The sequence below is a fragment of the Pinus tabuliformis genome, chromosome 3_1 (assembly GCF_031772625.1).
Source record: "Pinus tabuliformis cultivar Carrire ecotype Pingquan chromosome 3_1, CPIR1, whole genome shotgun sequence".
NCBI lineage: Eukaryota > Viridiplantae > Streptophyta > Pinopsida > Pinales > Pinaceae > Pinus > Pinus tabuliformis.
The window spans coordinates 522,914,743-522,928,515 of record NC_142301.1 but is presented as its reverse complement, the minus strand read 5'-3'; the positions used below and the strand labels follow the sequence as shown (position 1 = coordinate 522,928,515).

At 36.4% G+C, this 13,773-nt stretch overlaps 1 non-coding gene across 1 annotated transcript; it reads right to left on the bottom strand.

The window, feature by feature from the left end:
* Positions 1-8,810: 8,810 nt before the first annotated feature.
* LOC149188122 (U6 spliceosomal RNA) lies at positions 8,811-8,915 on the bottom strand. The gene has a single exon (XR_016256677.1). It is a non-coding gene; the product is annotated as a U6 spliceosomal RNA (small nuclear RNA).
* Positions 8,916-13,773: the final 4,858 nt, after the last annotated feature.

The following is a 13,773-nucleotide window of genomic DNA, read 5'->3' as shown; positions in this document are numbered from 1 at the left end:
GCTTTAAAAGGTAAAGCATGCCACTGATGGTAGTGTGGAGAAACATAAGGTAAGGTTTGTTTCCCGTGGTTTCTCATAGGTCGAGGGGATCGACTATGATGAGAAATTTTCTCCTGTAGCAAGGTAATCATCTATCAGATCGATGTTGGCACTATCAACATAGATGGGTTGGAAGATCGATCAGATGGATGTGGAGGCTGCATTCCTCAATGGAAAGATTGAGGAAGAGGTGTACATAGAGCAGCCAGAAGGATTTGAGACCTTTGATCGTGAGTCGTACGTTTTCTGACTCAACAGAGCTTTGTATGGGCTGAAGCAAGCACCTCATGCTTGATACACCAGGATCGACAACTACTTCACCGGGTTGGGCTTCACAGAGAGTGAAGCAGATGCGAACTTGTACCACATCATGGTGGAAGGTAAGCAGTTGATCATTGTCCTTTAAGTTGATGATCTGATATTGACAGGTGATGATTAGTTGATCATGTCTTTCAAGGAGGACCTTGCAAGAGAGTTCAAGATGAAAGAAATGGGTATCATGCACTACTTTCCAGGCATGGAAGTGTGGCAAAAGGATGGGGAAGTGTTTGTGTCTCAAGGAAAGTATGCCAATGAGATACTCAGGAGATTCCTCATGGAGAAGTGCAAGCCTATGTAGACTCCTTTAGCAAGTATCTGGAAGAAGGAGGATGCTACTTCAGGAGAAGTAGTAGAGGCTACTGTGTATCGGCAGCTTGTGGGTTCACTGATGTACTTAGTGAACACACGACAATATTTGTGCTACGTGGTGAACCAACTGAGTCAAGCTATGGTTTAGCCTACCAAGCTGTTTTGGAAGGCAGTGAAGCATGTTTTGAGATACCTCATAGGCACATCTCAGTATGGATTATGGTACAGATGGGCAGAGGGAGTGAAGCTTTAGGGCTTCACAGATGCAGATTGGGCAGGGAGTCCATCAGATTGGAGGCACACATCAGGAAGAATTTTCAACCTTGGTTTATCTGCAGTTTCTTGGTACAACAGGAAATAGAGGTCAGTTTCACTTAGCTAAGCAGAGGCTGAATACATGGTTGCAGGTCAGGCAGCATGTGAGGCCATTTAGATGCGGAAAATTCTAGTTGGTTTGTTTGATCAAGGGATGGATCCAACTGTGATCTATTGTGATAATCAAATTTGTATAAAACTCTCTAAGAATCCAATATTTCATGACAGGTCCAAGCATATCAACATTTAGTATCATCATCTCAGAGACTGTGGTGAGGATGATCATGTTGTTGCAGTTATTTCAACCGAGGAGCAAGATGCTAACGTTTTGACTAAGGAATTGTCAAAGTGTAAATTCAAGTTCCATAGAGACAGGATCAAGGTGACAGATAATCCATTTCTTATAGAGAGGGAGTGTTGAAAATAGCAACAAGAAATGCTAAAAATAGAAATGCTAAAAATAACATTTCTATAGATAGAATTTCAGGATATATTCCAATTTTAATTTGTCCTCGAATTAAAATTCGAATTTAGTCTCACCAGCTGTTTGAAAAATAATTAATTAATTCATCTTGAGTTAATTAGTTGGGGAAATTCAAACATGAAGTGTTTCTGAAGACATGCAATAGTTATCCCTCTGATTGAGGAAGTTATCCCTTAATTAAGGAGATAAGGATGAATTGTATTTGAGTTGTAATTTTTTAGCTCAGTTAACTGAGTTAAGTCCAGTTAAATTAGTTCCAAACATTTTGTGGAACTAGTTGTGAGTTTAGTCAGTTAATGCATGCATGCATGCAACTAGTGTTTTGCAGATAATTGAATATTCTCTCATAAATAACTCATGTATGTCAGTTCAGAGAAAGACCCAGTTGAGGTTAAAGGGGACAATGCACTATTAGTTGCTAGAATATTCTCATGTGAATATCTCTTGCATGCAGAATGAATTCATTCCTTGAGGATTGCGCAGTTTCTACAGAGGTCAGAGCAGTGTGTGAGGTGAGAATCACACAGGTGGTCGTTGGAGGACACAGGAAAAACTACACAAGGAAATAGGAGTCTTGGAGGACATAGGAGAAGCCATATGTGTTTTCTATTATGTCTATGAGCAACAGTGAGGGATTGTACTGAGAGCTGGATAGCTTGAGAGCTAAAGCTTTGTGTAATCCTGAGATATTTCCACTTGTATGATATTACAGATAGCGGGGTTTTTAGTTGAGGCTTTCCCCAAAGTATTCTTCTATGTTTCATGTGTGATTGAATCTTCTTCTCTGTTATATGTGTTCTGTTTGATCTTGCTCAAAATTGATTAAGCTTCCACAAGTTTGATTGTAGAAGTAGATTAAGTATTTTGCTTTAGTACATTACATAATTAGTTTAATCTACAGTGAGAATTTCTACATGGTATAAGAGACAGGTTATCAAAGCAGAGAACAATATACAAAGAAGGGAGAAGTTTGAAATTTGAAGTTCTTGATTATAAGTACAAAGTCAATTTCTTATCACATCTCAAAGTTCACTAATGGCATTCAATGGATTGACTCAAGTATGCCCTGGATGGCAACTCGAATTACATAGCATGGAAGGATCACATGGAAGCGGTATTATAGGACAATGGTTTGAAGGACTTCATTGATCAAGAAGTCTCCAAGCTAGCAGCAGCTAATGCCCAAGAATTGGCGGAATGGAAGAAATGTGTGGCGAGAGCAAGGAGGATTATCTTGGAGGGAGTTCGAGACCATATTTTCTGGAGTCTCCATAGGAAGTAGACTCCGTTTTCAATGTGGAAGACATTGAAGGATCTATATCAGAACAACAATGACCAAAGGAAGCTGGCGCTAAAGAACAAGCTTTAGAAAATCAAGTGTGAAACGGGCGACACGATCTTTACATATCTAAACAAGCTTACCACCTGCAAAGATGAGATTGAAAGTATAGGAATCACGAAAACTGATGATGATATGGTGAGTCTTTCTCTCCTCGGTATTCCTAAGAGCTAGCATAGCTACTAGGACTCAGTGAATGGGAGAGAGAAATTCTCAGATTGGGAATGACTATGGTCAGATCTGATGCAAAAGGAGATCAAGAGAAGCACCAGAGATAGTTCTTCATCTAAGCATGATGATGAAGAAAATATAGCCTTAGCAAGTAAGGCACGAAAGGGGAAAGGGAAGGCTTCCCATTCCAAATCGTGTTCTTCCCATGGTGGGAAGAAGATTGACAAATCTATAGTGAGATGCTTTAATTTTCATGAGGTGGGCCATTATGCTACTAATTGTCCATTGAATAAATCCAAGAAGGGATTCTCAAAAGGATCAGATGGTGAGGCACTGGCCTCACAGTTCGAATTGGATTTTACCCTCATCGCATGCATGGTTTCATCGATGGGGGGTTGTGTTTGGTACCTAGATAGTGGAGCCTCATTCCACATGACCGATGATAAGATTTTATGCAGTACCTTGGAGGAGAAAGACCTCCATATGCGCATTGAGATGGGCGATGATGGAAAGTATCGTGTTTCAGGTGAAGGTATGGTTTTGTTTCAGAGGGAACATGGAGCTCCTCTCACCCTGATTAATGTAAAGTATGTGCCTGGACTGAAGAAAAACTTGGTATTGGTTGTGATGTTGGAAGACAAAGGCTATGATGTAGTCTTTAGTAGAGGAAAGGCATTCCTGAGACACATAGCCATGGGTCAGACCAAGAGGATTGGGATTCAAGTGAAGAATATCTACAAGCTGGAGGTAGATGACTATGCTGCATCGAGTTCCAAAGTAGAATTGGTGCAAAGCCAAGATATTGGCGAGTTATGGCATAGAAGGTTGGGCCACTTACACCATGGGGCCTTGAAGATAATGCAGCAGATTTCTACCAGAATTTCCAAAGGTAAACTTGAGCAAGTGGACACATGCAAAGGTTGTAGCTTGGCTAAGTATGCAAAATATTCCTTTTAGGATCGAGGCAGTCGAGCTGAAGCAATCTTGGAGTGAGTTCATACAAATGTGTGTGGACCATTATCGACAGCCTCCACTGCTAAAAAAAGGTATTATGTGATTTTCATTGATGATTTTTCTCTTACATGCTATATCTATTTCATGCAGAAGAAGGATCAAACCTTGTCAAGGTTTTGTGAGTTCAAATGCTTGGTTGAAAAAGAATAAGGAAATAAGATCAAGGCCTTGCGAAGCGAAAATGTTGGAGAGTATGTCTCTCAAGAGTTTCAGGAATTTTGTTCTATAGAAGGAATTAAACGGGAGATAACGACACCTCATAACCCACAGCAGAATGGGGTGGCCGAGAGGAAGAACAAAATTTTGTGGGAGCTGCTCAGGCGATGCTGCATGACCAAGGCCTACCACTTCATTTGTGGGCTAAGGCGTGCAACACAATGGTTTTCTTGAAGAAAAGAAGCCCACATCACATACCTAAGATGAAGACACCAGAGGAAGCTTTCTCCAGGAAGAGACCAGACGTGGGTCACTTTAGGATCTTTCGCTCATCGATTATTTCCATGTGACCTAGGATGCCTGGAAGAAGCTAGAGCCGACAACAGAGTTGGGGATACTTGTGGGCTACACTGATACTCCCCACAACTATCAGGTGTATTTTCCTACCAGTCAAAGGATAGTGGTTCACAGAGATCTTAAGTTCGATGAGCTGAAGGCCATGTGAGTTTCCCTTGAAAGGGAGCTCAAGTTGCAGGCATAGGAGGAACTTTTGGTTCCTAAGGAGGAGGAGCCTTAGACTGATGCGGAGTAGCCGCATGCAGAGGTTTCAGGAGTGGAGACATCCACTCATGTAGAGTCTTCCAAAGAGGGGTGATGGATGCGAGAGAGAATGTGGGAGAGCCATCTTCTCAGAGTAGACATAGAAGGTCACCTGAGAGTACACTGGTTACATGGCCCTTCTTGGGGAATGTGTAGACACTGAACCATATCCCTTTGAGGAAGTAGTGCAGCAGCCTGTTTGGGTTGATGCTATGGTGGAGGAGTATGACTCCATAGTTCGGAATAGTTTTTGGGATGTTGTTCCAAGACCGAAGAACAAGTCAGTTGTGAGTTCCCGTTGGCTTTACAAGGTAAAGCATGCCGCTAACGGTAGTGTGGAGACACATAAGGCAAGGTTTGTTGCCCGTGGTTTCTCACAAGTTGACGGGATTGACTATGATGAGATTTTTGCTCCTGTAGCAAGGTACTCATCTATTAGATTGATGTTGACACTATCAGCATAGATGGGTGGGAAGATCCATCAGATGGATGTGAAGACTACATTCCTCAATGGAAATATTCGGGAATAGGTGTACATAGAGCAGCCATAAGGATTTGAGACCTTTGATCGTGAGTTTCATGTGTGCCAACTCAAGAGAGCTTTTTACAGGCTGAACCAAGCACCTCGTGTCTGGTACACCAAAATCGACAACTACTTCACTGGGTTGGGCTTCATAAAGAGTGAAGCATATGTGAACTTGTACCACATCATAGTGGAAGGTAAGCAATTGATCATTGTTCTTTATGTTGATGATCTAATATTGGTAGGTGATGATTAGTTGATCATGTCTTTCAAGGAGGACCTTGCAAGAGAGTTTGAGATGAAAGACATGGGTCTCATGCACTACTTTCTAAGCATGGAAGAGTGGCAAAAGGATGGGGTAGTGTTTGTGTCTCAAGGCAAGTATGCCAGTGAGATACTCAGAAGATTCCACATGGAGAAGTGCAAACCCATGCAGACTCCTCTAGCAGGTAACTAGAGGAAGGAGGATGCTACTTCAGGAGAAGTAGTAGAGGCTACTATGTATCGGCAGCTTGTGGGTTCATTGATGTACTTAGTGAACACGCGACAAGATTTGTGCTACGCAGTGAACCAACTAAGTCAAGCTATGGTTCGGCCTACCAAGCTGTTTTGAAAGGCAGCGAAGCATGTTTTGAGGTACCTTAGAGGCACATCTCAGTATGGATTATGGTAGAGACAGACGGAGGGAGTGAAGCTTTAGGGCTTCACAGATGCAAATTGGGTAGGGAGTCCATCAGATCGAAAGAGCACATTAGGAGGAGTTTTCAACCTTGGTTTACCTGCAGTTTCTTGGTATAATAGGAGACTAAGGTCAGTTTCACTTAGCTCAACAGAGGCTGAATACATGGATGCAAGTCAGGCAGCATGTGAGGCCATTTAGATGTGGAAAATTCTAGTTGGTTTGTTTGATCAGAGGATGGATCCAACTGTGATCTATTGTGATAATCAAAGTTGTAACAAAATCTCTCAGAATCCAGTATTTCATGACAGGTCCAAGCATATCGACATTCAGTATCATCATCTCAGAGACTGTGTGGCGTGGAGGATAATGTTGTTGCAGTATATTTCGACCGAGGAGCAAGATGCTGACATTTTGACTAAGGCATTTTCAAAGTTTAAATTCCAGTTCCATAGAGATAGCATCAAGGTGACAAATAATCCCTTTCTTGTTGAGAGGGAGTGTTGAAAATAACAACAAGAAATGCTAAAAATAACATTGCTATAAATAGCATTTCAGGATATATTCCAATTTTAATTTGTCCTTGAATTAAAATTGAGAATTAACATTTGAATTTAGTCTCACCAGCTATTTGAAAAATAATTAACTAATTCATATTGAGTTAATTAGTTGGAGAAATTCAAACATGAAGTGTTTGTGAAGACATGCTACAATTATCCCTTTGATTGAGGAAGTTATCCCTTAATTAAGGAGATAAGGATGAGTTGTATTTGAGTTGTAACTAGTTAGCTCAGTTAACTGAGTTAAGTCCAGTTAAATTAGTTCCAAACAGTTTGTGGAACTAACTGTGAGTTCAGTCAGTTAATGCATGCATTCATGCAACTAGTGTTCTGCAGATAATTGAATATTCTCTCATAAATAACTCATGCATGTTAGTTCAGACAAAGACCCAGTTGAGATTAAAGGTAGGGACAATGTACTATCAGTTGCTAGAATATTCCCATGTGAATATCTCTTGCATGCAGAATGAATTCATTCCTTGAGGATTACGCAGTTTCTACAGAGGTCAGAGCAGTGTGTTAGGTGAGAATCACATAGGTTGTCGTTGGAGGACCCAGGAAAAACTATGCAAGGAAGTAGGAGGCTTGGATGACAGAGGAGAAGGCACATGTTTTGTCTATTCTATCTATGAGCAGCAGTGAGGGATTGTACTGAGAGCTAGATAGCTTGGGAGCTAAAGCTTTGTGTAATCCTGAAATATTTCCACTTGTATGATAATACAGATAGTGGGGTTTTTAGCTGAGGCTTTCCTGAGAGTATTCTTTTGTGTTTCATGTGTTATTGAATCTTCTTCTCTGTTGTATGTGTTCTGTTTGATCTTGCTCAAAATCGATTAAGCTTCCGCAAGTTTGATTGTAGAAGTACGTTAAGTATTTTTGTTTAGTACATTGCATAATTAGTTTAATCTACAGTGAAAATTTCTACAAACTTTGACATGGTGCCATACACACACCACACCTCGACACCCACGTGACTCCTTTGTCACTTGCACTACTCTTGTGAAACACCAGAACCCCCTTAACCCCACTTAAATTCACCATATTGACACTCGGCCAGGGCGGTAGAAAAAACCATCCACTGAGCCCCATGAACTACACTGCTAAACGCTTTTCATGCCCAATTTGAGCCACCCAACACTAGTTTGACCCCCCACAGAGCACACCACCACCAAGTGTTATGTTCATAAATAGAACACCAGAAAGGATCACACACTTTTTCACCCGTAGGTCGAGGAGCCACAAAGTACCACATACCCAATGCAATGAGAGGAAATTGAGATAGATTCCTCCCTAATTCCCCTCTAATACTCCACTCAACACCCCCAACACTTCTAGGAATGGGCCTTGCAAGAAACCAAAATTATTTCAAGTCGCCAGATGAAAGACGTTGGCAAATTGGCCTTCGAAAGATCACTCATTCTGGAGGGCGCCACAAAGAGAGGAGGAATAGATCAAATACCCACGGGCCAAAGACTCCCTGCTGGAACCAAATGCCATCCCTGTCATAATCCAAGGGATGGTAGGTTGCCTCTTCCAGCCTCCAATACTCATCAGCAAGGCGCCATTCTGAGTTGCACACCCCGAGCTGCCATCACCATAATAACATTACAATACCGATTGAGCTTCGGCTCATACCCATCTCCCACTTTCCTCCACATAAATGCACCTAAGCATGGCTAGAAGGTTTCACACATGTTTTCTTTTACATGCCTTCATTCGCATGGGGAGTCTGGGGGGAGGCCAGAAACGAACCCTGACGTCCTCAGGCTATCCACCCCCATCAAAGTAAAAGATGTTAGAATTATTATTATTATTATTATTTTATAATGCCTTTAACTAAAACTAGCCAAACATCTATATAAAAAATTCAGTGATGAGCAAGATTAAATTATTAATATTTTATAATGCTTCTACTTTTTATTTTTATTATAGCCAACATTGTTTTTTATTTTTAGAATTAACTTTTTATTTTTATTTTACGAAACAATTGAACGCAAAATGAATGACACATGTCCTTCATCCTAAGCTATACAATGCCCCTCTCAAACAATAGTTTTTTTCTAAAGTGTAAAAAGTTATTTTTACTAATATGGAAAAAATCACATTACTTTAAATTATTAATTTAATAAATATTTTTTATTAATATAATTTTAAAATTCATAAATATTATTATATAATTCATTAAATACTAAATTTAGATTGCTTAATACTATTTATATGATCTGTAACATATTTATAAATTAAATTTTTAATGTTTATTTAAAAAATATTATAAAAATAAGAAATATATCTGAAAAGTTAAAAATTTGGACTATTTCTCAAATTTTGCATGTCATCATTGCCCAAAGGCCATGCTAATCTTCTTTATGTCATTCCAATTTAAAAAAAAAGATCAGAAATAAAATAAAATATATTTATTTTGATTTTTATTATTATTCTTTTTCCATATTATATATATATATATATATATATATATATATATATATATATATATATATATAAATTATTTTTAGTGAATATTTTCTTTCTTTTTCTCTATAAATACACAATATCAATTTTAGATGGCCACAAAATATTATTAATACAAGACTATAGTCCCTGCCGCTAAGGCTAGTTAATTGATTAATGCAACACGAGTATGTGTTTTGTTATTATATGAGAATTCTATGTCTAGGAAATAATTTCCACTATTTGTTGTTATTATCTCCCTTGCAACTCCAAATTATACACATGTGACTTCCCAACAAGTTGTCTTAGAATTATAATGGAATATTAAGATCTCTTGATACTTTGTGTGAAATGTGGAGGTGCAGATTCATTGTGCGAAGCCTAGGAATTTATATTGAGCAAATACTAAGCAATATTTTCTCACAGTGTTTCATTTTCACAGTGTTCACCATGAATGAAAGCGAAGAAAACATTCAGCAATGATTTATACCTAGCAATAGGATATTGGCAACGACAAAATTAATACATTGATTTCACTCTTACATATGGAAGAAGATTTCATTGTACGAAGTGTGGAGATGCAAAAGTGCACAAATGTGCAAGATGGAAAATGAAAGCTTACTTCACGCCTCTGAATTCCAATGAAATATATTTTTTATTGCTTATGAAACATGTTTTATTAGAGTCCTAACCAAAGTTATAAGACAAATATATATAAACATCGACATGGAATATAAAATACATATGTTTTTCAACATATCTCTTGTGCTTCATTTATGCAATTTCTCTGCAGGTTGTATTTTAACCCTAAAGTTGTCACAAGAACACATATTAGTGTATTATGAACTATAGTATAGTTGTCTCACTGCCACTATTACTATATCAAGTTATTGATCTGTCATTTATTCCATAACATCATCTACTAGATTTATCTGTCACTAAACAAGAGTACGACTAGTAATTGTCACAAGTGAAAATCCATTATATCTATTTTAGTAGATGTATATTGCTTGTTGGAAACCAAAAAATTTAGAACGAGATCATGGATTGTGTTCATCAATGGCACACATAGTTTATAAAAATTAAATGCTTTATTTATTGTGAAGTTGAGGAATTTCTTTTCTTGGAGAATACATTCCTATTGTTTCTAAAAGTCAAAAAGGGATTACAATATTGATTTGTGGAAAATCTTTGCAAAGAGCCAAATAGGCCTAGGATCTAATGTACTAATGTAATAATAATATATGTGATAAATCCCATATACATTTTTTAAATAAAGAACTCGATTTCAAATATATGAATTTCAAGCTTGACTAATGTACATATTAAATTGAAAAGAGAAATGTTGATGCATGATATTTCAAATTAGCATCATGTACATTGGAAGAAGCTTTGATTGTGTGGAGAGCAGGAGTGTGGAGGAAGCACAATGAAAGCTTCATTTACATTTCTAGACTCCGCACGATGACATTAACTCAATACTAAACACATAACATATTTCCAGCTTCAAGAGATTAAAACACATAACATATTTATCATGTTAGTGTTGTATTCTTGAGAAATGTATGTTTGAGATGAAAATTATTGTCAAATGTTCATTTTAATTTTAATCAATAGCAAAACATTAGATATAATAAAAACTCTCAAATCATTTGCTCAAAAACTTATACAAAACATTATAAAAGAATTAGAACATATTCATAATTAGAAGACAATAATCAATTATTGTGCTTGACAAGCATTAAAGAGTAAGAAAATACAGTTACGGTAACAAGAATTATTTGTAGATTCAAATGAAAATCACCATAGCCACAATTTAGATATATAAAAGATCATATTCAAAATATTATGTCAGGATTCTTGACAAAATTAGTGAAAAGAGTCAAAACTAGAACAACCAGAATTAAAAATATCGATACTTGATCATAAAAGTAATTGCATTTTCCCCAATGGGGACTAAGATTGGAATCCTGCGAATTGTAATATGAAAAATGAATCTGCAAGGAAAAACAAGAACTTGTATATAGGAATTAACTTAGGTCATGATAACATAAATAAAAAAGTTGAATAATTTAATACTAGTAAATAGAAAAACGAATATTGGAGGATTTGATAACACTCATAATATGTAAAAGAATACACCGTAATTGTCTATATGATAGTTGTCTATCAGGTTCATGATTTCCTATGGAAAATTTTCCACTGTGATTTTAATGAAATATTTGATTGGAACAATTCTAATTTCCATTTTGACATTTTCATTGAATATCTCTTTTTCAATTCATCTAGCCTCTTCTGCAATTGCACAATCAAGACATAATTTTGTTCATTTGTACTAACAAAAGTAATTTTCCATTTGCTAATTTCTATTGATTAAAATCAGTTATGTCATCAAACTATATTTCCTTTGATTGTTTTAGCTTGTGAAATTCATATTTTAGCATGTCTCTTGAAATTAATTCTGAATAATGTATGACGTGCGAACCGTTTATGTTCTAAACAATCTTTAACACCTTGAGAAAGACATCACCTCTTATAATATTTATGCTTTCACATTCAGAAATGATGTTATCTATTGCCATGATTCTCTTTGACCATCCACCTTCAACTTGGTTTATTCAATTAGCATATGAGAGTCCTTCATTTTCTTTCTTTATATCTGAGAGTAATTTATGCTTCTAACTAAAAGTAAGTAAATCATTTTCAACGAATTTCGTATCTAGCTTAAGGTTACTCATCCAAATCAACAAATGTATTAATTTCCTGCAGTAAATGCAATAAATCGAAAGATGCTTGCCATGCATGATAAATATTTTCCACTCTTTTACATATGTTATTGATGATATATGATTTCACTAAATAAAGGAGAATCCTAAATTTATTAGATCTATGCAGTGTAGAGGGAGTATAAATTTGAAATGGTGGTGCTTGTATTATTAGTGGAGTCATCAACAAAGGCCACAAATTTATAGTGTCTTATAGCTCTTTTATTATTTTTTTAGTCTCAGGTTCTCTACTTCCAATTCGCCAATAGACTATGCAAGTGAATCACTAGTAGATTGATGCAATATCATGAGCCTTTTGGATCAAATGCGAGACACATCAATATCCATTTGTTCTTGATCAATACAGTTTTCATCATGAAATTTTACATTTTCAATTTTCATTTTTTTATTGCACTTTCCATAACTTGCATTTTGCAATGTGACTCATCGAAAATAATGACTTCTACAATTTGCTCCATTATTTTATGATTTTCTTCTAAAGCAAGTGACGCAATTAGGTGGTATAACAATATCATCTTCCACATCTGTAGCTTGTTTAATGATTTTTGTTTTGGCGATATTGTTGGATTTGGATGTTTGAATTGTATATGATCTGTCTGAAGTAAATATTTGAGTAGACTCTTCATCATCCCCTCCACCTGATAGCTCACCATGAACTAGTTTTCCAATCAAATTATCCTTTCACTTCCTTTGAATGGACGATAAAGTTTCACATGTACAGGGTGTGGAGGATACAAATTTTTGTGTAGGGTTTATGCCTATGTTCTTATTTTGCTTCTATGTTAATTGTTTCAGTGTTCATTACTGTTTCTTGATTTTTGGTTTGAACACTTTGAGTATCATCACTTTTATTTGTAACTCTTGTAAACAAGTTTCTGTATTTAATAGTACCTAGTTGTATTGTAAATAAGCTTGTTGGGTTAAACCATTGATGAAAGTCATCTTATCTTAAGTTAAAAGTATCCAAACACTTTGTAAACTTTGTAATATAAACATCATTCTTCATAGTGACTTGTTGAGTAATAAATTGCAAGAATAATTTTTCTTTTTCTTTTTACGTTCAAGTATAACTTGCCTATTATGGTATTGCCTATAGACTTGAGCAACAAAATACCTATCTATAACATATTTTGGTTGCAACAGTCACTTACCTTTAAACAAATAATTTCAAATAACCACATTATTTTCTCTATCTTCGTGAATTCATTTTTCCCATAGGAAAAATTAGCCTTACATAGATATTTGATGTGGCTTTCGTCTACTTATCACGTAAATGATTTTCTCTATAAAGAAATCTTAAATTACACAAAAATCTAAAGGAACTACTTTCTTTGACATTATGGGATACAAGAATTGCATGGGTTTTTCATTGAGATTAAATTTAGGTTAATAGGGTAAGTCAAGAAAGACATGGCATGGTAAAGAATCTATTGTTGTTGGAAAAAATGACTACCTGAAAATCTAATTCATTGGGAATCGGATTCACTCAGTCAAATATACAACCTATTTTGTATGAGTGATAAAGCAAACAAAGAAAGGATTTTGGTGAGGGGTTTTTCCCTGTACAGAAATTTCTGCAAATGAATTCTTAAAACAGAAAAAAAATTATAATTACGAGAAAATAAAACAAATATACACACATATTTCCCTTAGATCCAATAATCGGGAATACCAAATTGATTTTTCAGTATATTCCTTTGAACGTTACAATACGCACACACACACACACACACACACATATATGTGTCGAAGCATTCATAAACCCCAATCCACTAAGCCTGGATTAGAACATAACCATTGTTCCCTTGACTGGATTTACAAATATCATGGGAAAAAAACACCGTGCCCAAAAACCGTATGTGAAAACCATGCACAAAACCATGCGTAGGTTTTCCCACCATCTTTGGGTCTTATCCCCATCCTTGGGTCTGCCCAACTATTATTGGATCTACATAAAAAAAATAAAATTGAGGCAATACCCCAAACCTCATGATGCGTGGAAAGAATATAATAGACACCCAACATTTGG